The sequence below is a fragment of the Gracilinanus agilis genome, chromosome 2 (assembly GCF_016433145.1).
Source record: "Gracilinanus agilis isolate LMUSP501 chromosome 2, AgileGrace, whole genome shotgun sequence".
Taxonomy (NCBI): Eukaryota; Metazoa; Chordata; class Mammalia; order Didelphimorphia; family Didelphidae; genus Gracilinanus; species Gracilinanus agilis.
In genome coordinates, this window is record NC_058131.1 from 335,431,530 (window position 1) to 335,457,246 (window position 25,717).

The window sequence follows — 25,717 nt, forward strand, 5'->3', positions numbered from 1 at the left end:
TCTCTTTAAGCTCTGATTCAAAAATCCTTTGTTCTAATAGACTACATTCTAATGTGTTATGTTCTAAGAACCTTTTCGGTTCAATATTCTGCACTCCAGGGGTCTTTCTAGCTCTTAACATTTTCTGCTCTCTGGCCCTTGAAGTTGCAGTGAACTTGGGAGTCACAAGACCTGAGTTCAAATCTCAGCTCTGTCACTTACTGCTTGAGTGGACCTTGGACAACACACTTAGCCTTTCTCTGTATCTCAGATTCCTCATCTGTAAAATTACGAGTTTGGACTAGAAAGACTTTAAATGCCTCTGGGAATCTAGGATACTATCTAAAAGCAGCTGCATGGATCCAGAGGACCTGTAAGGGATCTGGGGATAAAAATGATAAATGCATAGAAATGTCTGAGGGAGTCCAGTCCATAGAGGAGGCCAGGGGTGGAGGCAGGGGGTAAGGAGGGAGGAGAAGAAGTCAAGTTCCTCCTACCTAGCTTTCCCACAAATTAAGTCAGACTCTCCCCCAACCAAAAAACACCAAAAACCAACTCCCCCAGCCATAACCACTACCCCATCAAACAGTGAAAACAAGTCAGTTCCTTCATTCACACAAATGACGTCAGACTCAGATTTAATCCTCTGGTGGCTGGGATTTTCCGGGCACATGGTTCTTTCGTGACAGACTCGCCCAAACCTCTGGTCCACAAGGAAAGGGCTGTAACCTGAAGCTCTGCTTACTAAGGCAGTGGACACAGGACCGGGGACCTGCTGGACTCCCAACCTTGCACCCCCTGCCTGACCCTGTGTCCCAAGGCTTGTCTGATGGCCCTTCAGCTGCCCCTAGAGAGTTGGGGCCAGTTACCTGGTTCTAATGGTGCCTATTTCCTACTCCTCCCCCTCCTTCCCTGCCCCCACACGTACTCTGCCCATGCCAAGCTGCTCTGGGCTGCCTTCTTCTGGCCAGACATTTGGCCTTTCTCTTCCCACTAAGCCACTTGCACCATAGAATCGAAAGCATGCTGGACTGGAGAACCAGACCGTCGTTTAAGCCCTGGCCCCAGCTCTGACAACCTATGTGACCGATGGACAAGTCTTGGATCGTGGGTCCTAGTGCAGGAAGGGACCTATGAGGCTAACTGCCTCATTTTACAGATAAGAAAACTAAATCTTAGGGAAGGGAGATATTCCATCCAAGTTTTTCCCTCTCTGAACATCAGTTTCCTCCTCTGGAAAATGGGATAAGAATAACATTAGAACTGCATCCCTCACGGAAATGTTATCAAGTATTTTATAAACCTTGAATTCAGTCAACAAGCCTGGTATGTGACTATGTATGCCCTGAGGATATGAGAGGCACAATCATAAGTCTCTGCCCTCAAGGAGCTCTCATTCCAATACAGGATTATCTAGATATAAGCAAGATATACACTGTCTACATGAAAAGGAATATCAGAAAGGAAGGCCCTAGTAGCTGAGGGAGACTAGGAAAAGTCTCCTGCAGAAGGTGGATTTGAACTGAGTCTCGAAGGAAGCCTGGGGAGCTAAGAGAGGCAGGACCTTTCAGGCCTGAGGGATGCAGACTGTGACATGGAGTATTCTGTGAGAGGATCATCCAGTAGGCTATAACTTATAACATAGAGGATCAGACAGTACACACGGGGGAGGTAAGCCAATGGCAATGTGTGTCATCTTCTTATTATCCCCAGATATGTCCCCACCTGTCCCTCTCTCTATCCTCAGACCAGCCTGCCAAAGCGTCCCTCAGCTTCCAAAGAGCAGGCAAAAGACCTTTAGGATGAATGACACCAGTCAGACAAGAACCAAAGCCATTGCCACTCTAAGACCTCACAAAAATCCCCCCTGACCACCCAATGTGTGAGAGGGACTTGGTCCGGAGCACGAGGCCATGGAATGTTTGATAAATCATGTAACCTGTGAAGCTGTACCCTCAGAGTATTTAAAATAGAACCAATCCTCCCAACTGGGTAAGCCAGAGAAAAACTTTCACCACCTGCTCACTGGAATATCTGAGGGCAGGGAAATGGTGCCATTAATGTCTCTTTTAACTTAGGGCAATGGGCCCTAATTCAAATAGGGAATTAAAGATGAATGGGGGAAATTGTTCCTCCCTCTGTCACGTCTCCAGAGCAGAGACAAAAACCTCTTTTACCTCTGAAAACAATGACCTTATGTAAAAGCCAGCAGAGCTGCACAAGCGTGGCTCTGTGAGATCTATCAATTGCCCAACCACCTTCCACCAAGAAGCCCCCGAGACTTTGGAGGGCTCCCCACTTCTCTGCGAATCCGGCACCAATCTGAGAAAGGTCAGGACTTCTTTTCTCAGGAATTGGCCCTCTCCCTGTCTGTTCTACCCACCCCTTCCCTTCTCCCTACCAAAGGAAGCTCTTGGCTTTGGGAACCTTCGGGCAAGCAAGGCCTATAGAAGATTCTTCTTTCTCCAGCTCAGTCTTTGAGAGGGGAGGGCTGAGAGTGGTAAGGAAGTGTAGATGGGAAGGGTTTGAGGACTGGTCTCCATCCAAGCCAGGTAGCACCAGCCACAGCCTGGAAGCTCAAGCTGACTTCCTGGCAACAGCCTTCAAAGGCTGCTGGGGAGGGCCAAAGAGGGGGTGCAGGAATAACCCTCCCTGAACAGCAGGGAGGGAATGGGGCAGGCCTATCAATAATTCACTCATAAAAGAGATGTGAAGTGGGAGGAGAAGGAGGGGAAAAAGAAAGGCTACCAATGAGCTAGTTCAAGCCTGAGCTATGGGAGGGAAGGGGGCAAAGGATGAGGAGAAGGAAGGCCATGAGTTCTGGGGAGGTAGGGAGGAGGCAGGCATGGCAGGCTAAGCCAGGCATAGCCTGCTATGATAGAAAGAGCTACCTGAGGAGGCAGAGAGAAGATCTGTACCGCCTTGTGGCTTTTCTGCTTACAATCTCCTTACATGATCATAGTCAAGTCCTCCTTTCCCGGGTTCAGCTTAATCTTTTGTAAAATGATGGAGTTGAACTAAATTGGGGTACTCCACCTGGAGTCTGAGAGCTTGTTTTTTAAAAATATGTATATATTTAAAATTATATTTCAATGTAATTGGCTTCCTTTGTGATAGCATTTTGTGCTTCTTAAAAGCATATTTCAGAGCAGGGGTCTATAGGATTCCCCAGATTGCCAAAGGGATCCAGGATGCCATGAAAGATTTAAGAGCTCCTGGATTCAATGATTTCTAGGATCCCTTCCAGCTTTCAATTGATGGTCTTAAGGGTGGGGAATTCCAGGAGTCTATGCCATTCGTCTTTAGACTTTTAGAGAAATCACCAACACAATTCATGTCACCATCAACAATTTCAAAGCAATTTCTTCCCATCAACCTTGTGAACTGGAAAATAGGTCAGTCAGAAAGCATTTATAAAGTTCCTACTATGTTCCAGGCACCAAGACAAACGCTGGGGATATAAAGAAAGGCAAAAGACCCTCAAAGAACTCAGAGTCTAGTTGGGGAGTCAATGTGCAAACTAGTATATACAAGAAGCTATGTATGAGACAAATCGGAGATGATTAAGAGAGGGAAGGCATTAAGAAGTATTAAGAAAGACACAATGCAGCAGCTGGGCAGTAAGGGCTATTAAAAAACAAAAAAAAATACAAGACAAGACATACCCCAAGTATTTGTAGCCCCGTTTCTGGGAGGAAGTCATTGAAGTTCAGAGAGGTTAAGTGACTTGGCCAAGGTTACACAGGTAGAAAATAATTAGTTGAGAGTCAAATGTGGGTTATCTGGCCAAAACTAATGCTGCTGCTGCTGCTGCTGCTGCTGCTCCTCCTCCTCCTCCTCCTTTTTTTCTCAGAGTTCTCACAGAAGTCAGCTGGAGTACTCCCTCTCAATCATGGTTCCTAGACTTAGTCCCAGGGGATTCTGCTCTGTTCTAAATTTTGGGAGCTCATCCTTTGGACAAGTCAGAACCAAGTTTGTTATGGTGATGACTAGGGATGTTTTGGGATATGTTTACATAATGTGACATTCTGAAGCACTCTGAGCTCCTAACAGGCCTCTTATCTATTTCTCCATGGAATGGAGGGAAGGCTGGACTCGACCTTTCGAAACTATGGGAGAAATGTAGGAAAAGGAAATGATAAAATAGTGGAGTGTAATGGAAAGAATCTGGGACAGGGAGTCAGGAGACCTGGGTTCTAGTTCCAGCTCCCTTCTCTGGGCCTCAGTCTACCCAGATGGTCTCTAGGATATCTTCCAATTCTGACATTGTACATTTTTAATAATTCATGTTTGGGGTTTCTAAGATCCCTCCCAGCTATAACATTTTATGTTCTATATAATAAGGTCCCTCCCAACTGCCAACATCTCATCCTCCTATTCCAAGCCCCCTACTAGATCTAGCATCCCATGTCCCAAGGATCCTCCTGACATTCGGTAATCCCATGATCAGGGAATTTACTAGAGAAAGCCAGTAGCCTAGCTTGGACTAGAACATGCCTCCTTGGGAACCAATGGAAGATAGGCCTACATTTTCAAATCTGACAGTGGCTTCACATTTTTGGTCTTGGAAGAGGAGGCTGATGCGTCAGAAAAAGCCTTGTATAGGAGGTTGTAGCTGAGCTAAACCTGTGAAGAAGGTATCTCATTTCAAAGGCAGAGGCAGAGGTATTCTAGGCATAGGGGATAGCCTAGGCAAAGACACAGAAGTGGGAGATGGAATCTCCATGTGGACCAGAATGTTAAATATGTGATGAAGAGTAATATGAATTAAGTCTGGAACCATACTATGAAGGGCTTTAAATGTCAGACTAAGGAATTTATAGTTTATCCTATTGGCAGTAAGATGCTATGGAAGATTTTTGAGCAGGATAGTGACATAGTTAACTTGTGCCTTATGGAGATTATTTTGGGAGCTGTGTGAATGATGGATTGAAGAAGGGAGAGAATGGAGATACCATTTAGGAGGTTACTTCAATAGTTCAGGCAATGGGTTTAAATCTGGACTCAGACACTTCCTCATTATGTGACCCACAGCAAGTCACATTTGCCTAGCCCTTACTGCTCTTCTGCCTTGGAACCAATACTCAGCAAGGTAAGGGTTTAAACAAAAATAGTCTAGACAAGAAGTGATGAGGGGCTGAACTAGAGGGGGTGGTTGTGTGAGTGCAGAGAAGGGGACAGATAGGAGATGTAACAACACTTGGCAAATGATGGATATGGGGAGATACGTTGAAGGAGGGGAAAGAATTAATGAAGACTCCATTGTTACAAACCTGGATGACTAGATGGAGGGTTGGTTTTAAGAGAAAGAGGAAAATTAGGAGGAGGGATAGGTTTAGGGGGGAAAGATCTGAGTTCTGTTTTGGGTATGTTGAGTTTGAGATGCCTGTGAGACATCCAGAGAGATGTCCAGCAGTTGGTGATGAGGGTATAGAACTAAGGGAAAAGATGGCAGCTAGATATGGAAAACTAACAGTTTCTGGTACAGAGATTATAATGAAACTCATGGGATTGGAGCTAGAGACAGAATTTCAAATACTTACTTCACTCATTTACTCTAATTCTCACTTTTCTCAGCTGAACATCTACTTGTTGGCAAACCTCCCTCTAGTATTTAAAGTTTCTCCCCACCCTTTGCTCCAACTGTCAGATCATATTCGGTTTGGGAACTAAACAGACCAGCTTCCTATGGCTCTCCAACATCACATCCCTGTACAACTCCAGGGAAGGGTCCAGATGTCTCCACTACTCTCAGGAAAAAGCTGTAGTCATAGCCATGAATAAAATCAACTGTATCCCAGTGGGCCTCAGGTTTCAGGAGTGGAGGGACTACTTCTTCTTCTTCTTCTTCTTCTTGGAGGAAGTAGAGGGGAGTCCTCAGAAGGCAAATCTCTTGTCCAAGACCAACTGCATCCCTAGAGCCCCAGCTGTGCTCCAGGCAGCCAGAAGTACCCAAAGATGGCAATGGTTTGGATACATCTTGTAGTGGCACAAGAGAGGCAAACACATCATAAGGACATGCAAGTAATAATAACCTTAATAATTAATAACAAGCCATCTTTATAGACCATTATATAGTTTATAGAATCCCAGAACTTGGAAGAGGCAGCTAAGTTTAGTCCATTCCTAAGCAAGGGGCTCATCAACCTGAAGTAGCCCATTCTACCTTCTGGATAGCTCTGGTTGCTAGGAATTTTATTATTTTTAAAATTAAATTAAATTAAAATTTTTTAACCCTCACCTTCTATCTTAGAACTAACACTATGTATTGGTTCCAAGGCAGAAGAGTGCTAAGGGCTAGGCAATAAGGGTTAAATGACTTGCCTATGACTACAAAGCATCTTGAGGCCAAATTTGAACCCAGGACCTCCCATCTCTAGGTGTGACTCTCAATCCACCAAGTTACCGAGATGCCCCCAAGGAATTTTATTTTTTATACTGAACCAAAATTGGCCTTTCTGCAACATGTAATTATTGCTCCTATTTCTGCCTTAGGAGGCCATCTAGAATAAGGCTGACCTCTCTCCATATGGTCACCTTTGAACACCTGAAAACACCCATCACTTCCTCTATCCCAACCTTTCAAGTCTTCTCTTCTACCACTGTTTTCATCAAAGTAACCTCATGAGAGAGGTAGTTTAATTCCCCCCCCCCCGTTTTATTAGGGTCTGACTTGGGAACATACTGATTACTTAAAACTTATCCCTGATGATGAAGAGCTTTTTTGGGGGCTGGGTACCTAATTTTGGATCCTTGCTTTGTCACCAACTTACTGGAGCTGTTCTCTCTCTCAGGGCCTCAGTTTCTCCATTTACACAAGAGTTTGAATTATCCTACTTCCAATATGGTTAGGAGCATATAAATTACGTGTATCTCTTCCACATCACAGAGATTAGGGGCATGTCACACCTGCATAAGATTTTTTGGCCCTCCCTTCATACCAGAGAAGTCTAGCATTTTTTCTTTTTTCTCTTATGGAGTGTTTCTAATATCTTACTTTAAATATAGGTTAAGTATTTGGTCTTTGGCTATATAGTTTCTAAACTTTTCCTGTGCTCTCTACTGGTCTTCATGTGTTGTCTGTGGCTTCTGCAAAACTCCCCCCAAATTCCCCTTTAATTTCTTCATGCTGACCCACAATATATCAAACCACAATGGGGAAAGTCATGATGTGGAAGGGATCCCATACATGACACAAACAACTCTTTTCTACCTCTGACTGGTGTATCTGTGTCAATTTTTGAAAAACCTTGGGCCAACTTGCCCAGTTGCCTGGAATTCTCCAAAGTCATCTCCCTTCATGGCCAAATCTGGGTGCTCAAGAAGTACACCTCCAGGAGTGAGGAGTTTGCTACTTTCTGGAGTAGTCCATTCCATTGTTGGATAGTTCTCTGCCTCTTGGAAAATTTCCCTTATTGAGCTGAAATCAGTATCCCTCTAAGTCCTATCTAATGGTCTTAATTTAATTGATATTTTAAAAATCAAGTCATAGTTCTGGGCCTGGAGTTACAAAGGCAAAACATGAAATCATTCCTGATCTTAAGGAAATTACATTCAAAATTGCTAAGATTATATTAGACTAATCATAATAGAATTAAAAAATTAAACAGGCTTCAGGTTTCACACATTTCTGAAACAAACAAGAATGATTTCTCCCAGGTTACAACCTTGGGGATGAGGTGGGCATTACAGATAGGCTCATACTTCACACCCACAAATTCTGAATTCTCCTCCTGCTCTAACATCCTCTAACTCTAACCTGAATCCTGTTCTCCAACCTTGCTACTCTCCACCCCCCACCCCAACATAGCTGGACTGGCAATATTTAGCAAGAAGCTGAGAGGGTACCCAACATCCTCAAATTAATGGAAAGGTAGCCTCGGATGGGCATTGTGAGCAAACCATCCTTTACTGTGGAGACACTGGAAACAGGCAGCCCCTCTGCTAGTGTGATTTCTCAAATGCACAGCCAGTAAGGGTAACTGCCTAGGGCCTGGGGGTGGGGGCTGGGGCTGGGGCTCTGTTCTGCTGGCTCACTTCCCAAGGAGGTGTTAGGTTTCCCTGTTCTCCTTTGTTAATACGAACAAACCTCATCAAGCCCCAGACTCAGATGTCCTCATCCCAGAAGCCTGCCCTCAACCCCGCCATGGGTCAATGTCTCCATCTGGGAAGCCCCAACACAATGTGAGAGAGCAGTGCCTCAGTTGGGATGGACAAGGGGAGGGCTGTGTCCGGCTGAGCTTGGTCCTGGGCTCGTGGGATAAAGGTATCTCCCTGTGCTGTCTCCCAGGCTCCTCCTCTCCTGGCCTGCTCTCCCAGACTGGGACAGCTCCTTATTGTGTGAGCTGCCTGCAGGCTCAGCCTGATGGACATTTTCCTGTTGGCTGAGGAGAGCTGAGCTCCTGGAGCTGCCCCAGAACCGGAGCCATTTCCTGGGGCTCCCTCCTTGACTTGGCTTTCCTTCCTCCTCCCAGACCCCTAGAGGAAGAAGAGCCTTTCTCCCTCAACTCGCCTGTTCCTGGGGGGAAAGAGGAGGGAAGGCTGTCCAACAGCACCATTTCCTCTCCATCCGGCTTAGGCTTTTAAAGTTTTGACTGGAACAGTATGAAGTAAACAGGCCTTGGCTCAAACTGGGTCATGATGAGGGGGAAAGAGTCCTGAATTTGAAGGCAGAGGGTCTGAGTTTGAATCCTGCCTTTTCTGTTTACCACCTGGTTTAACCTTATAGGTACAACTCAGGGTGTTTTGTAAAGCATAATAAGTATGAGCTAGGAAGCTAGGCATTGCAAAGGATAGAGCACTGGGCCAAGATTTAGGAATACCTGAGTTCAAATCAAATCAAACCAGACTGGGCTCAAATCTAGCCTCAGATACTTCTAGTTGTGTGACCCTGAACAAGTCATTTAACCATTTAACCCAGTTCCTCATCTGTAAAATGAACTGGAGAAGGAAATGGCAAACTATTTCAGTATCTCTGCCAAGAAAACACAAAATGAGGTCAGGAGAAGTCAGATACAAACTAAACAACAACCAAATTATTACTATTGCTGTTATGATTGTTGCCATTATTTCTTACCATATGTCTTAGTATCAATTCTAGGACAGAAGAATAGCAAGGGTTAGGCGATCAGGGTGAAAAGTGACTTGTTCAGGGTCACATAGCCAGGAAGTATCTGAGGTCAGATTTGAATGAACCCAGTCTGGCCTCCTTTTCTCCCACCTTCTTGGTGGTATAGTTCAAAGCTATCTGCTGTGTACTGAGGGAGGGCCACGTTCTGACCTGGTCAAATCATATCCGTGGTATTATATTTCAGGCCAGAGCTTTGAATTTTTAGGTAGGAAAACAGCAAATTGGAACATGTTCAGAGGAAGGTGATGGGAATTGAGAGGAAGCTCAAAATTATAATGTAAACTGGGGCTATTTCATCATCATCAGAAGAGAGGACTTGGGGTAGGAGGAAGAAACATTACAGTGGTTTTCAAATAACTGAAGGACTAGAATGAGAATGACATTCTGTTTGGTGACAGAAAGGAGAAATGGATCAGATGTGACTAAACCTAGAGCTGTCCAACACCAACTTGGCCTGCTTTAAGAGAGGGAGGCCCATGTTACTGGATATCTTCATGAAGAGACTTGCCAGGGATGACAGGGAATAAATGCCAGTCCTATACAGTAAGTCAGAGTAGATGCTTGTTGAGGTCCCATCTAGATCTATCTACTAATTTTCTGAGGACTAATGGGATACCAACAAAGTTCAAAGGGAAAGAGGGGGAGCAGAGAAGAGTGGGGGGGGGGGAAGGGCTGTGGGATGAAATGAGAGAAAGCTCACCTTGTTGACTATAAATATCTGCATCAGGAAAACCAAAGATAAATACAAACTCTACCATGATGAAAGGGCGGCAGATTTGCACTTAAGTGAGGCCAAGGCTGAAGTGAAGGGTCAAGGCAAATGGAACACTGAACACTAGAAATAACCATAGAACACTAGCTTAGAGATGCTTACTTTCTTCCACTTTGGAGAGGGAGGATTCAGTATTTTCCTTTTGGGGCAAACTATACTAAGAGAAATGCTTTTTTTCTTCTTTTTAAAACCCTTACCTTATGTCTTATTATCAATTCTTAGACAGAAGAGTAGTAAGAACTAGACAATTAGAATTAAGTGACTTGCCCAAGTCATATATCTAGGAAGTGTCTGAGGATAGATTTGAACCCAGGTCCTTCTGAATAGATCAGGTATTTTATCAATTATATTGTTACCTAGCTGCTCCAATGGAAGTGGATCTTAAGAAAGTTTTGTCATGATGATAACAAAAATAGTCCCCTTCCCTCCTTTTTGAGGGCTTTACACCTACTAAGACCTTGACTCAAAATAGCCTTTTGGAGATAGTTAATGTAAATCTCATTAGCTCCATTTTACCAATGAGGATTCTACATGACTTGCCCTAGATCACAGACCAAATAAATGGCAGAACAAGGAAAAGAACTCATGTAGTCTATCTTTAAGAGCAAAGATGCACAGTGACAAAAACGAACCCTAGGAAAAACTAATTATAAACCCTAAAATGCTTTGGGAATGTGAGCTCTTTCTACTGCCCATTGAAACATGTGCTCCTATATAAATGATCTCATTAGACGCTCCCAACAATCTTTTGCTTCTTGATACGAAGGACTGGGCCACCCATTTCCAAAAGTTATTGGAAAGCAGCCCAAGAATGGCTAAATTGTTAGCTGTATTTCTGAGATTTGAAGGGTCCCAGGATTTAGAACAATAAGGGGTGCAGTGACGACCTAGTCTGTCACCCTCCCCTTTTTACCTTCTATTCAAAAGTCCAAAATGAACTCATCAGCTTCCCTCTTCCCTCACCTTCACACCTGCCTTTTGTCCCTTATTTCTGTTGATAGCCACCGACATCTTTCCCAGGAATCCAGGTTCAAAGCCTCCAAGTCATCCTTGGTTTCCCTCTCCATTGCCAAGACCTATTGATTCTGCTGTCATGGTATCTTTCATATTCATCCCCTTATCTCCCACCAGAACAGCTATATACCTCCCTAGAGTTTGTGTCTGTCACTACCCAAGTCAAAAGTTTCAATGGATAAACTGCAAAGTGCTGGCTTGGCATTTAAGGCTCTTCCTATTCTATTAATACAAATTCCTTCCAACCTATTCTCCAGACTTATTTTATATTATATACTTTCATGCACTCTATAGTCTAGCTAAATTGGACTACTATTTATGGTCCAAGTTCAGTTTACCATCCCTCACTCCTATTCACTTGTTCAAGCTATAGCTGGTACCTGGAAGGAATGCCTTCTTTAACCCACCTCTCAGAATTCTTCTCTTTCTTCCAGAATTAGTATAGGTACTACCTTCTCCCTAAAGCCTTCTCTAATATCCCTAATTTGTTAGTGCTCAAATTTTCTCAGACTACCTTGTCTAGTTATCTCCTTTGCCCTTTGCTCTATTTGGATACATGTCATCTTTTTCCCACCTCCACTCCAAAGTCAGGACCCAAGATCTTTCAATGCTCAGCATGGAACCTTGCACAGGATAGGTGTTTAATAAATGTTTGTTGAATTATTGGATGAACTGCAGTGTATTGGAAGAGAGGGCAGAAGGTTGACTCAAAATCTGAAGGCTTTAAGGAAAGGAACTAGCAAGAACTAAATTGGGATGAGATAGGGAGACAAAGGATTTATACTGAAGAGAAAATTACTGATTTTACAAGCCTACCGGTTTGATCTAAGCCAGTGAGAAGTCTTGAGAGGTAACAGCTGTCCACATGCCAGTACTGAGGTGGGATGGGATTTCTAAAGTTCAGGAGCCCATATTAGTCTATAAGCAGGCCAGGGAAGTGACAGGTCAAGTCGAGGAATTCTAAAATATAAGAATTTGCAGGTAGCAAAAACCTGTCCCAGCCTCCTTTCTTTTTACAGAGGAAGAAACTGAAGTCCAAAGAGGGAGGGAAAACTCACTCCAGGTAGAATCTGGCTTAGCCAGGACTGGAAAACTCTCATCTGTGGCTTCAAGAAACTGTAGCATGAATAGTGACCACCACCTTCTTGGCTGATGGGCTAAAAATCCAACCTGAGTGCAATCAAGAGGTCTCAAACCCATCTGGTGAATATGGGGAATGTCTACCCCAAGTGTGTAAAGTCTTTCCCCTGGTGGAATAGGTAGATGAGAAGATTTACAGCCAAGAAAGTGGCTGAAGCAGGCCCTATAGAGCTCTTAGATCTTGGTCAGACACCAGAGACTCCAAGGTCATCCACTGCATCCCAGGCCATTGCTAGTCACTTTGACTTTTGTCTTGCCATAGGACTTTGATCCTCTGGAAGAGAAAGTGAGGCTGATGACTTTGTACCACTCTGCCTCACTTAAATCCAATTCTTTGGGAAGCCAAGACATCATCCCATGTTGACAGTGGTCCTTTTCAAAAATGAAGGATGAACAGAAACTATAGCTATCTAGGGGATTGGAATCACATCTATGCTGAGAATCTGGAAGGAGACAGGAAACTGGGGAGTGGTAGGAGAATGCATGGTATAGAAATTCACCCTTCAAGGGAAAGGACTAAATGACTAAGTGTCTAAGGAGGGCTTCCTATATGCCTGCACTTTAGTGTCTGAGTCTAGGGCAGCCTGGGGAAAGAGGTGCCTATGGGCTTGAAGAGGATAAATGAAACCACAACAGTACTGTAAATACCAAGCCCTGGGCTAGGCTGAGTCACAAACCTGTTCCCCAGGTTACTCGCTCTGGAGTCAGATTTGTATTTCTAGGTGGGAAAGGATCCCTGCCCCTCTTCCTGGTTGTGCCAACACTACTTTGCCCCACATACTACGGCAGGACAAGGTTTAGATTTAAACATTTTGCCAAGACCTGCCCCTGCTTTCTGTTCTCTAAAGAGGGACAGAATTAGCATATGGGTACCTTACAGAATGATCAGGCTTATGGAGTTGGGTCCTGAATTTATGGGCCAGATTGGGGGGGGTCTCTATCACCCTTTTACCAACAACTACAACATATTTCCTCAGGGTGCAGAGGTTCACAGAGCACTTTCCCTGCAGCAACTCACTGAGAAAGGAAGAAGTACTTTACAGTACTTCCATTTTACAGATGAGAAAACTGAAGCTCAGAGAGAAGAGTTGACTTGTCTAGGATCACTTGGCTGTATGTTCTGATGTGGGCATTTGAACCCATGTCTTAGGACTCCAGGGTTTTTTCTACTTCAGCCACAATACTTCTCTGCCTTTTACATCTTCCTTTTGGAACCTTAGAATTTGCCCTAAAACAAGTTCCATAAGACTGCTATTCTTTCCAACTAAAGAAAAAGCCTGATGGACTTGGAATAAGTGAAATCTGGGTTAAAATTTCACCTCAAGGGGCAGTGAGGTAACTCAGTGGATAGAGTCAGCTTGAGGTAGGGAGGACTTAAGTTCAATTCTGCTCTCTGACACATCCTAGCTGTGTGACCCTGGGCAAGTCATTTGACCTCCATTGCCTAGCCCCTTACTGCTCTTCTGCCTTGGGACGGATAGTCAGTATTGATTCTAAGACAGAAGGTAAAGGGTTAAAAAAAAAGCCCACCTGAAGTACTTATTAGCTATTTGACCCTGGGCAAGTCTTTCCACCTCAGCAAGCCTCCATGCCTTCACCTTCAGAATGGGACAATAGCAGCATCTACCTTCACAAAGTTCTTGTGAAGATAAAATGAGAGGACAAACATGAAGTAACTTGGTCTCTCGTTACTATGATAGCACAAAGAACATTGGAATGGGAATCAGACATCCCATGGTGAAATTCTAACAGTGTCCTTTACTAACTGTGTGATCATGGATGAGACATTTCACTACTTTGAGTTTCTGTTTCCCCATCTATCAAATAGAGTTAATAACTGCCTGCTGGTCAAAGGACTGTTCTATGGATCAAAAAGACAATCGTATATGGATTTTTAGGAAGAATAAGCCACTACATTTACTAATCCCACACACTTCCCTTACTAGCTCTTTTTCCAGAAGCCCTCTGAGTCTCAGTTTCTTCAACTATAAAATAGGAGTCATTGGAAATCTCTAATTAATTATTTCAAAGTGAATTACTTTGAAAACCCTGAAGTACTACATAAATTCAGATATTGTAAAATATATTAATTTTTAAAAAATATTAACAGAAACAAATAACTGTTAACTTCAAAAGTAGAATCCAGGATTGGGCTCTTATTTTCTTGGTTAAACTTAAAATCCCCGCAATAGCAGATAGTGAATACAGCTGCCAAATAGGAGAAATCACAGCTGAAGAAAAGATCACAGCATTTTAAATCTTAAAGGAACCTTAGATACCATCTAGTCGGAAACTGAGTCCCACAGTCAATAAGGGATTTGCCAGAGATAATACAACTAGTCAGTAGGAGATCTGGGATATAACTGTAGGGACTCTTCCTCCAAATTCAGAGGCATTCTAGTCCAGGGGATTCAAACACTTAACACTCCTGAGTGAAGCCAAACCAAATCTAAATAGAATTGGGGAAAATCTAATAAAACAAATAAAAATATACTAAATCGTAGATAACATTACATTTGAAAAATAAGTCAATATGTGCCCTTCAAGGACCTGAATGTAAGGATTAGTGGTCCTGTTTCTATTTGAGAGAGTTTGACATCTTGAACGTTCTGGTCCATATTGCTTTAAGCTAATGGAAAAAACCTTTTGACCCTGGGCAGGAAGTGGCCACAGTTATCTCCCTCAGAAAAAGAACACTTGGAGTAGACTGATATAACTGATGCAGAGTGAAATAAAAGGAGCTGAAAAAAAAATCCACACAACTACAATCATGTAAATGAAAAGGTGAGCAAAATGAGGCCAGATTCTGGTGACTGAAAAGCCAATGAGAAATATGCTTGTCTCTCTACCTGGCTGCAAGGTGGGGGTCTACTGGGACACGGTGGTGTATACCTTATCCAAGGGGGTCACTGTACCTGGTATTTTTGCTTCATTATTTTGTTATAGAGAAATTTAAATAGGTGAGGGAGGGGAAGAAGAGTGTTTTTTTTTCTTCCAGAAGTGACTGTGATATGAAGACAAAAGGAATGGATAAAAAGATTCTTTAAAAAAAATGTTAAGATTCAAAGAAAAACTGGATTCCAACAGAATCTGCGTATTACATCCCTACCCCATAACATCCTTGCTCAAGGTGGGAGGGATGCCAAACTCCATGCCAGGTCAAAAAGATCCCAGTGAAAGGCCCCTAAGACACCCTAAGTGTGGCAAGTCTGACAGCACCCAGCATGCCCAGCTAAGCCACCTGAGACACTTCTTCCCTTCCTGGGGAATTAAGTTAGTCCTAGAGTTTTCCTGTGATCTCTGCTAAGGCTTTGACTTCCTGTCAAGCAACTTTGGAGGTGAGTAACATCCTCTCCCCTCCCCCAGTCATCCTTTTGGGAAGCAGGACCTCACATTTTCCGGTGCGGAAGCTGCTGAGAGGAGGTCTGGTGAATAACACCCAAAGGGAAATAGAAGGGAGGGTGTCCTCCCCACATCCCGATCTTTGTGGCACTGTAGCTTGGGGTCTAGCAGAACTTTGTACCTCTTAGGAATCTAAGCTTCCCCAGGACACTGCCTCTTCTCTCCTCCAGAAGTAGAGTCTCCTGAGATGTGGGGTGATCTGTGTCCCTGGGGTGATCCCTGGCTATAAAAAAGGTTCTGAAATGGGAGGAACTATTGTGATGAGATGAAGAAGGAGAAATCCCTCCCAGCTTAGGGTGGAGGGAAAGAAGAAGAAATCAGAAAAGGTTTCCTGGAAGAAGTGGCATCTGAAAGCTGGGTCTTAAAGGATGGGTAGGATGTCAACCGACAGAAGCAGGAGGGGGACATGATCTGTATGAATGGTGTATATAGACAGACATTCACGAATAGACATAAAAGGGATCATCGAGTCTGAGAAAGGGATTGGGAGAGCTTTATCTGGAGATTATCCCAGATTCACAAACAACTCAGCAAGGTGAGCAGAAGGAGGAGTCCACGTTGAACAATGTAGTCCAGAGTAAGGGTTCCCAAGGAAGTTATAGGAAGCCATTAAATCCCTTTTTAATAGCATTTTCAAGTTTCACAAAGCACCGTCCCCACAATAATGGCACGAGGAGTGCTGGGATAGTTAAGTTATCCCAATCTCACAAAGTTAAGAACTGAGGCTAAGCTGAGTAAGCCTCTTGCTCAGTCAGATAGCTAGGAAGGGGCAAAGCTGAGATCTGAACTCACAGCCCTCAAGTCCAAGGTCTGATGCTCCTTCTGTCCCAAAGATACAGTCCAATTACATCCTTTGGAGGAAGGAGAGTAAGAAGAAATCTATATGTTTCCTTCCTAATCTTTTTTAGTACTGCTGATCCACCTACCCAGCCTACCATCAGGCAATAATTCAGAAGGAACAAGATCACCGCCAGCAGGTATACTCTAGAGAACGATTTTGTTGAGCTTGGCTAAACAGGGATCACAGTCAGCCCCAAATATGTCTACATTTGACAATCACTGATCCAAAGGGCAAAGCTTTCTCCTTGGAATCACTAGGCCTGGATTTTAAATCTTTTCCTTGTTACCTATGTGTTCCATGTCCAGGAGATCCTTACTTCATCTTGTCTTAAGAGTTGTAGATTTTCAGCCGTTAGTTTTCTCATCAAGAAGATGGGTGCATTGTAAAGTTATTCCCTTCCACATCATGGGGTTAGGAGAAGGCACCCCCTGCAATTTCTGGCCTTCCCTTTGTACCAGAGAAGTCTCAATTTTTTCTTTTTCTTTTATGGGGTATTTATAGTACCTTACTATAAATTTTGGGTTAAGTATGCATTTCTGAGTTTCTAAACTTTGTGCCATTTGTTAGCCTTTACAGGTCATCTTCAACATCCACAAAACTCCCCAAAAGTTCCTGTTTAAATTTTTATGCCAACCTGTGATATATCAAAACCGTGATGAATAAAGTCATGATGTGGAGGGGTTAACTGTAGTCTCCTTCTCTCCAGGGCAGTTCAAATTCTCCCATTTGGTTGGCTTATTGTCACCAAGCAAGTAAGAGATGGAACTAAGAAGTTCTATAGAGGCAGCCTAGGAACTAATAACGTCTAAGGTGCTGGACTCAGAGCCAGGAAGACCTGGTTGCAAATCCCTCTTCTACTCCTTACTAGTTCGACCACGGGCAAGTCATTTCACTGCTATTCTAACAATCTTCTGTAAAATGGGGATGATAATAACACTTACAGATAATAACACTTATACAAAGTATAAGCTTTAGGTATTATATAAATTGATTTTTATTATTTAAAATTTTTGTTTATTATTATAGTTTTATAGTGTTTATTGTTATTATGATTGCTTTGATGGATCCATGATCATAGTTCAAATCCCTCCATTGGCACATAAAGGCTACCCTTCCATATTATTTCATTATGTGTGACTCTTCTTCAGGATCTTTCCAAAAAACCCCAATAGACTAATTCTCTTATATTTCATGGGGATCAGTGCTTGCTTCTACATGGCCAATCCACCCTTTCCTATCATTTGTGTCTAGAGGTTAGCTTCCATTTCTATAGTTGTTTTTTAAAAAAAAATTTCACAAAGTACCTTTCTCATGACAATCCTGTATTTTACATGGATATTGTTATCCCCATTTTATAGATGAAGAAACTGAGGCCCAGGAAAGGAAAGTATCATGTTCATGGTCACATTGTTAGCAAGCATCAGAGCTGGCAGGGTTTGGACCCAGGTTTCCTCACTTCAAATCCAACCTTCTTGGCACCTCATCATGCAGACTTCTCTAGAACACCAAACTCAATCCAATGTTGTTTGTCCTGAGCCACATTGCCTCATTGTGCTGATGAGAACAACGGCAGCTAATATACATCTAGCACGTTAAGAATGGCAAAGCACTTTCCTTAGGCTATATTATATAATTCACTTAAAAACTCTTTAAAATACCAATTTAATATACAGGGAAACAAAGGCTGAATGAGATGAAATGACTTGCCCACTCAAAAAAAGAAATTTGCAAAAATACTTCCTTCTTCCCCATTGCAAGTGGTTGGAGGTGAGGGTCCAAGGATGTGGAACACTATATATAATATCAGATTTTTTTTCAATATATTGATTAGTTTTACTTCCCCGCAATACTTCTTCCCCTTCTCCCTTAAAAAAAAAATCCTTCATTATAAAAAATATCTCTCTGGGAATGGGAAGAGAAGAGATACAAAGAGGAGTCTCAGAGATGTAAAAACAAAAGCATTCAATAAAAATATATTTAAAATGAATGCTTAATGAATGAGGGGAAATGACTTGTCCAGGGTTGCACAGCTAGTAAGTGTCTAAGGCAGGATTCTAGCTCAATTCTTCCTTCTACCTACTAAGATACCAAGCTGCCTCCCATAGCTATTCTTGTATCTACAAACCAAACTTACTCCAGAGGGAGGACCTGGTAAAGTCTCAACCTGGGGACCATGGGGCTAGGGCATGCTCCCTTTCTAAAGGGTTCCCCCACATGGGAGGCCAGCACACCATACACAGCCATCAAGTGGGTTCTGTGTGCCTGAAGTTTGGAAGGTTCACCCAATTAGTGACTCCTGATACACCCCAGGGTCCCTGCTTATAGTCTAAATCCAGCAGGGCAAGCTGGTTCCTTGAGCCGAGTGTATGGCAGGGCAGGGGGATGGATGAATTAAAAAGTAAGTGGGCAGGACAGAATGGGGAAAGCTTGTGTCACTGGATTTTCTCAGTGGCACAGTTCAGAAGAATAGACAGCTCTAGGCTGAGAGGGCTCTTGGAGACATGGCCCACCCCTCTCTTTTCACAAAGAAAGGTCCAGAGATATTAAATGAATTTCCTAAGGTGCCATAGAGGGTGAGGTCTGGCCAGGATTTGAACTGAGGACCGTAGCCTTCCAATTCAGTGCTCTTGCTAATAGATACTGAGCCTACTGCTCAGACTCAATCCTCCTTTTCCCTGAACAGATCACTCTGCAGCCTCCAGACCTTTCAGATTAAATAACTAAATTGATTGTCCAGCAGTAAATGTCATCTACCGGCTTCTCCTTCCTCTCTCCCTTTGCTGAGACTTATCTGCCTGCCTGCCCCCATAAACAACCCCATCCTTTTAGCCAGTCAGTCCCAGGCTGCCCTCCCTTCCACAGCAGAGGGCTAGACAAGAAAGGAGGAGGCTGGGGGTACAATGGATGGTCAGTTCATCTGAGTCTGATGGCAGGGACTCCTCTCAAAGCCAGAGAGTGGGGCCAAGTGCAGGAGATTTTTATTCCCTGGTCCAGGTGACCAGGAAGAGAGGAAAGGCTAGACCTGCTAGTGGTTCCCTTGGCCTAAGAGGATCAGTTTCACTGAGCAGAGGGAAATGAAAACAACCAAAGTAGTTAGTATTAATATTAAATAGCACAGGGCAGCCTCGGGGGCTCAGTGGATAGAGTGCCAGGCCCAGAGATGGGAGGTTCTGGGTTCAAATCTGATCTCAGATGCTTCTTAGCTGGGTGATCCTGACAAAGTCTCTTAACCCCTCATTGCCTAGCCTTTACTGCTCTTCTACCTTAGAACTGATGTTCTGTAGAAGTAAGAAGAAGGTAAAGGTTTATTTTTTTGTAAAAATTAAGTATTGAATGTTGCTCCAAAAAAGGTTATTAATAACCGTGTTTGTAAATAATTCTAGAGACAGCATAAGACAGCGAGCAGAATGCCAGATGTGGAGTCAAGGAAGACCAGGTTCCAAATGTACTCTGATGTATTAGTTGTGTAACCACAGGCGAGTCCTTCATCCTCCTGAGCCCCAGGCAGTTCCAAGATAAGAAGTCACGGACGGGTTGTGATCTATGTCAGCAGAGGGAATAGGGAGTTCCTGAGCCACAGGTCCTTGACAGAAGTGATGTAATAACAACATGGGAGGTGGTATGGTCGGAGTGATGGAAAGAGCACTCACTAACTGGGTTCAAATCCTGGCTGTACCACTTATTAGTTGTGTGACTACGGGAAAGTCATTTAACCTCTCTGAGTGAGCCTTAAGTTTTTCACCTATGAAATGGGGATAGTAATGCTTGTGTTAACTCCTTTATAGGATTATCCTGAGGAAAGTGCTTTGCCAACCTTAAAGTGCTCTAGAAATTATGTCAGTAAAAGTCCCTTCAAGTTTCACTTTTCCCTTTGGGAAAGCAGGTGTAATAATTCTTTTATAAACCTTTGACCACTAGAAAATTGCAAGCTAATATTTGGGGGAACTTTCTAAGATGTGATGGGTTGGTACTAATCCATTTTTAAGATTCTCATTTTTTCCTTTTTGTTGTTCTCCCCCATCGGGGCCCTATGGTCAAATCTTTCCTCTCCCTGGACCAGGGAATAGAAATCTCCCAAACTTGGGCCCTCTTTCTGTCTTGAGAAATCTAATGGTGGCGAGAGGGATCACACAGAGGCAAACTCGGGTCTCCCAACTACCTTGGATGGTGAGGACTCAGGATATTGATAAGCCTCGGTCCAGACTGGGTGATAGCAGTCAGAGCAATGATAAACTCTATCTATGGCTCTCTCCAGTTAGCTAAGCAACTCTGTGCAGGATGGAGTATAAGCATCATTCCTATTTTACAGAAGAGGAAACTAAGTCTGAGAGAATCCATTCAAGGTTACACAGCTAGTTAGTGTTAAGAATTGGAACCTGAACCCAGAACCTGGGGCAACCCAGGGCTCTTGTCATGGAGCACAACTCCCCGAATGTGGTTTTCTTTTTGATGGCACAGACTTCCGGCCCCCGCAGGGCACCCAGCTGCTTCAGACTGTGGGAGCCCCTTATGGCAGGGCCGAGGCCCAAGGCTGGGGTAGGCACAAAAGCCCTTTCTTCCCTTCAGTGCAGGGCGGCTCTCTCCAATTCTAGCCCCACTCCTCAGAGAAACACCCACCAGACCCTCTCCAGGCTGGCCTGGCCTGGTCATTTCCAGCTGCCTCTGGGCCACAGCTTCTTGAGACAAAGAGGGATTCAAACTTCCGAGAAAAACAGCCCAAGAGTCAAACAGCACCAGCTCTGCCATGGAGATGAACTTTGACCCAAACTCCAAGACATCTACCCCTTATTTACTTTTTAAAGCTAACACATTTCACAGAGTTAACATTACACCCCTTTTTAGACCCAGTGCCTCCTCCCACATTCCAGGCCTCTGACCTTCAACCCCTCCTAATTACCTGCTCAACACCCCCAGGTCCCCGCTGGAGCCTGGGGCTGAGCTCATCACCAGTTGCTGCCTATTACATATCCCATCCCTTGCTCACAGATCAAAAGCAATGCTGGAGTGTACCATGACCCCAGATGCTTTGGCTACAACCCCCACATCCTGGGTCTTCTCAAAGCTTTCTCCAGATGCCAAACCCTCAAAGCACTGCAACCCCGTGTCTCCCCCGGGTACGAGCGAGCCCTGTGTGGGAGATCTAAAGCTGGGGCTTTCTGAGTTCTCAGGAACTCACTCCTGAAACTAGCTCTGCCAATGTGGACCTGCCAGGGCGACTCTCCAGATGAACAAATGCTTCTCTGCTGTTTCCCATAGTCCTGGTCAGGCCCTTGAGAGGTCTAAAGGTGCCCAGAGGCATCAGATGACAGTGCCCCATGGGAGAGATCAGAGTGTACTGGAAAGAAGACCTAGATTTGGAGGTAGAGGATCCAGGTTCAAATCTTGGTGCCAGGAGCAGCTGGGTGGCACAGTGGAGAGAGTAAAAGGACTGGAGTCAGGAGGTCCTGGGTTTAAATCTGGATTTAGACACTTCCTAGCTGTGCGACCCTGAGCAAGTCACTTAACCTAGTTTGCCTAACCCCTGCCTCTCTTCTGTCTTAGAACTGATACTAAGGGTTTAAAACAAAAAAAAAATCTTGGTTCTGAAAATTACTTTGTGCAACCCGAGAGAAATCATTTCATAGTTCTCTGGATCTTGGGGTTTCTCATTTGTAAAATAAGGGGTAGGTATGTCATAGATTCCTTTAGCAAATTGATGAAGTCTATGGACCCTTCAGAATGTTTTTAAATGCATAAAACATCAAGATTCCAAAAATCCCAATTCTATGGAAATACTGCCATCAAAAATCTTTTTCCCATCTGAGGTGATGGGTCTTGGTTTAAGGACCTCTGACGTAGCTGACCGAGAGGAGGGCTTTTCCTGGCCCTGAAATCTCAACCTCCAAGATCTTGGCAATAAGCTTCCTTCATCATCCTCTCTACACTTGTTGTACCACTCTCTCAACAGATCTTTATCATTTGCCTTTACCTTTATGAATACCTTTTGTGTTTAAGATCACAATCCTTTCTGATACTGCTTTTTTCCTCCTATCCATTCCATCAGAATTAAATTATCCCTACTAACAAAGAAAAATGATTAAAAAAAAACACCTCTTAAGAGTGACCACACCTGAATATGTGCCTAATATTAGATGCTAGTAGTTCCCCACTTCTTTGTTGCCTGTGCTATTCGTCTTACCTTCAAGCTCTCTTGCCCAATCTCCCTGTCTATTCCTGTTGTCTTTACAGGCCAACTCAAATTCCACTTTCAAGAAGCTTTCCCTGATCCTTATTTCAATAATGATCTTCCCCTTAAACCTCATAAAACTATTTTTGTACCACTCTAATGCATTTATTGTGTTTTAGAGTATATGTGTGGAGATCTTATCTCCTTGCCAGCCTGCAGGTTCTATGAGGGCAGGTATCACATTTTCTGTAAACTTTGCCTCTTTCCTGGTAAAGAATCTGGTGACCTGTACACAGCAGGTGCTTAATATATGTTTAATGGAAGAAGGAATGCTTCACTGCTACTGACTGCAGCTTGGGGTGGTGGGGTGGTGGGTGTGCAGGGAGAAGATAAAAGAGAAACCTTAGAAGAAAGAAGAATGACTGATTCCCTTTCAGCTGGGCCCAGGCCCAAATCACAGCATTATCATCACAAAAACCTACCCAAGATTGTTTAACTTGGCCTTCATCCTATTCGTCTTCTCTATTCCAATATGGATAAAACATAAACTCTAAAGCCAGGCGTTTCAAAGTCCCATCTAATCGGGCTCTAACTTGTCTTTTCAGTCTCTTTTCACTTACTGCTCCTGTCAAACAACTGGGATCTGTTCTCTCATCTGGTCCTGTATCTCCGTCCTTCACTACCTTAGTACAAACCATCCCACCCACCTGGAATGCATTTGATTCCTCCTCATCTCTTCATATTGAAATCCTTCTATTCCCACAAGACTTCCCTCCCCAGATGCCACTTCCACACAAGACTTCCCTCACTCTTCCAAGTAAAATGGTTCTCTCTCGTTTCACGTTTGACTAGGAGTCACTGTCCAGATCTCTCCTTTGCCTCCACTCTTTCACTTTTGACTGTGTAACACTTTTTTTTCTATATATGCCATCTCTCTTATTAGACTAAGTAGAGGCTATGTCATTTTTCATCTTCATATCCTCCATGTAGAGTACAATGCTTGTATCTATTTATTAAATTTTTATTTAAAAAATTGATTAAAGGTCTGTTGAATCGAATCAGTAATCCCCTGCATCCTGAGACATCCCCTTAACCATTTTCAGATAGCTGTAATTATTGGGAGGTTTTTCCTTCTATCAGGACTTAGGCACATTCCTGGCTATTCCTCTTCAGGATGGGTGGCTGGATTTTCTAAGCTCTCAATATTCACTGGCTAGGCTAAGGACACTGAAAGCCCTGTCCCATGACTCTGTCTTCTCTGGAGCCCAATTATTCACTACAAAGACCCAAACCATTCCTGCCCCCTTTCCCGCCCCCCCTCCCCCATCTTCCCTGTATTTGGGGGAAAGCCACCAGCTTGTTTTCCCTGGTGTGACTTAACAGCCAAATTGGACAAGAGAAGATAATAGAATACAACATAAGACCTGAGAGGAATCATATTCCCTTATTTTAAAGAGGAAGAAGCCAATGCCTGGAGAGGGGAAGAGCAATTTGACCAAGGTCATACAGCTAGGTAATAGCAGAGCCAAGACTAGCACCCAGGACTCGCTGGTCCCAGTCCAGCTCTCTCCTCATCCTACCGAGCGGCTTCTCGGGCAAGTCTACAGGCAGCGTGCCTGCTGTGACCTATGGATTCAGAGGCTGCTCTACCCCCATTTCTTAGCCTTGAAGAAATCCCTCCACATGGCAGGCTGGCCTAGAAATTGCATGGCACACAGAGACAAACCCTACCAACAGAGCAGACTTCATAATCTCAGATCTTAATGTCAACTAAAGAGTCCAGACTCTCTTCCTGCCCCCACACCGCCACCCAAGGGGCCCCAGTAAGGGAAGCAGGCACTCACCGTCCTCCTGGCTAGGGAGGTTCTGTGGGCTCCGCATCCTCTCGTCCTGGCTGGGGCTCAAGCTGGAGCTTAGATGCTGATCAGCTGACATCCATGTGGAGTCATTCATATCAAAATCCTCGCTGCTCACGGAAGTCTCATCCTGGGGGTAATAATAATAATAATCAAAAGAACAAAGAGTGTCACAGAGGGAAGACTGAAATTACTCCTGATATACTATCCTCACCCCAAGTCAGCCTCCTGGGCCAAACTAGGTGCCACCGACATTGTTGGGGACAGGCACCACCCAAGCCACCATCGCCCCCCAAATCATCTGGTGGCAGGGGCCATGCTGGATAACATTTCCCCCAAAGAAGTGACCGGTGTTCTGTTTCCTGTTTGAAGACAGAGCTGAGGAACAGCCCTGCCTGTAATTGAGGACAATTACAAGGATTCACATCCTGGAGAGGCGGATGGCAGGACTCTGGCTCTTACCCTTCAGAGCCTGGAGTCAACACCAAGACCGAAGCAAGCCCTGTAAACAAGCACCACCCTGCCTCCCCACCCAGCCTCGGGAAGAAGGCTTAACTTGGGCTCTGGGCTAAGGAAACAGGATGCAGAGAGCTCCGGCAGGGTTGGGAGTCCTGAGGTTGCCTGGGTCCCTTGGGCTGCCAGCAGCTGCGTGGAGAGCCACTGCAAACCACGCTTGGCGACACACCGCCAACTCCCATGCAGCATAGATGGAATTCCTTTCTCCCACTCCCCCAGCCAAAAAGACATTTCTCTCTTCCTCCTTCCTAACCTTTCCTGGGTTTCTGAGATACGGCGCTTGGATAGCTTCCAGAGCCAAAGAGGTCAGCCACAGAATTTTAAAGAAAGGAAGGGGGTGGTTGGCTCCCAGCTGAACAAAAACAGAGGGTCTGAAAAGAGGCCAGGGAGGTGAGGGAAGCCTCCTGGACCCATCCTTGTAGACATGACGTAGTAACAGGGAGCTTTCTGGAGATCAAATGTTGTGGCCTCTTTCTGGAAATTAGGTCCCATCTAGTGAGCAGGTACCCACTACGAAAAGCACGAGACTAGAATATGGGGTTGGAACTGGAAGAGGCCTTAACTTATCCCTTTATTTTGCAGACATAAGTTCAGAGGCCCAGAGAGGTGGAGTGCTTTACCCAAAGCCACACAGGTAACAATGAAGTAGCCGTGAACTGGGACTCAAAACCTCCCTAGGTCTTTCTAATTGCAAATTCAAATTCCGGAGCTCTCTCTTCATCATAAATACTTAAAGTTGTACGCACTGTCCCTGTCCTAATTTTCCTGCTAACTGGAAAACCCTGGGAAGAAAGCTACTGAACCCCAACCCCTTACTCTGGAAGAAGTCTTTTCCCTCCAGGCCATCTTCTTTGAAAAATAAAGCAGGATATTTCAAAGCCATCAATAGAATGCTGGGTGG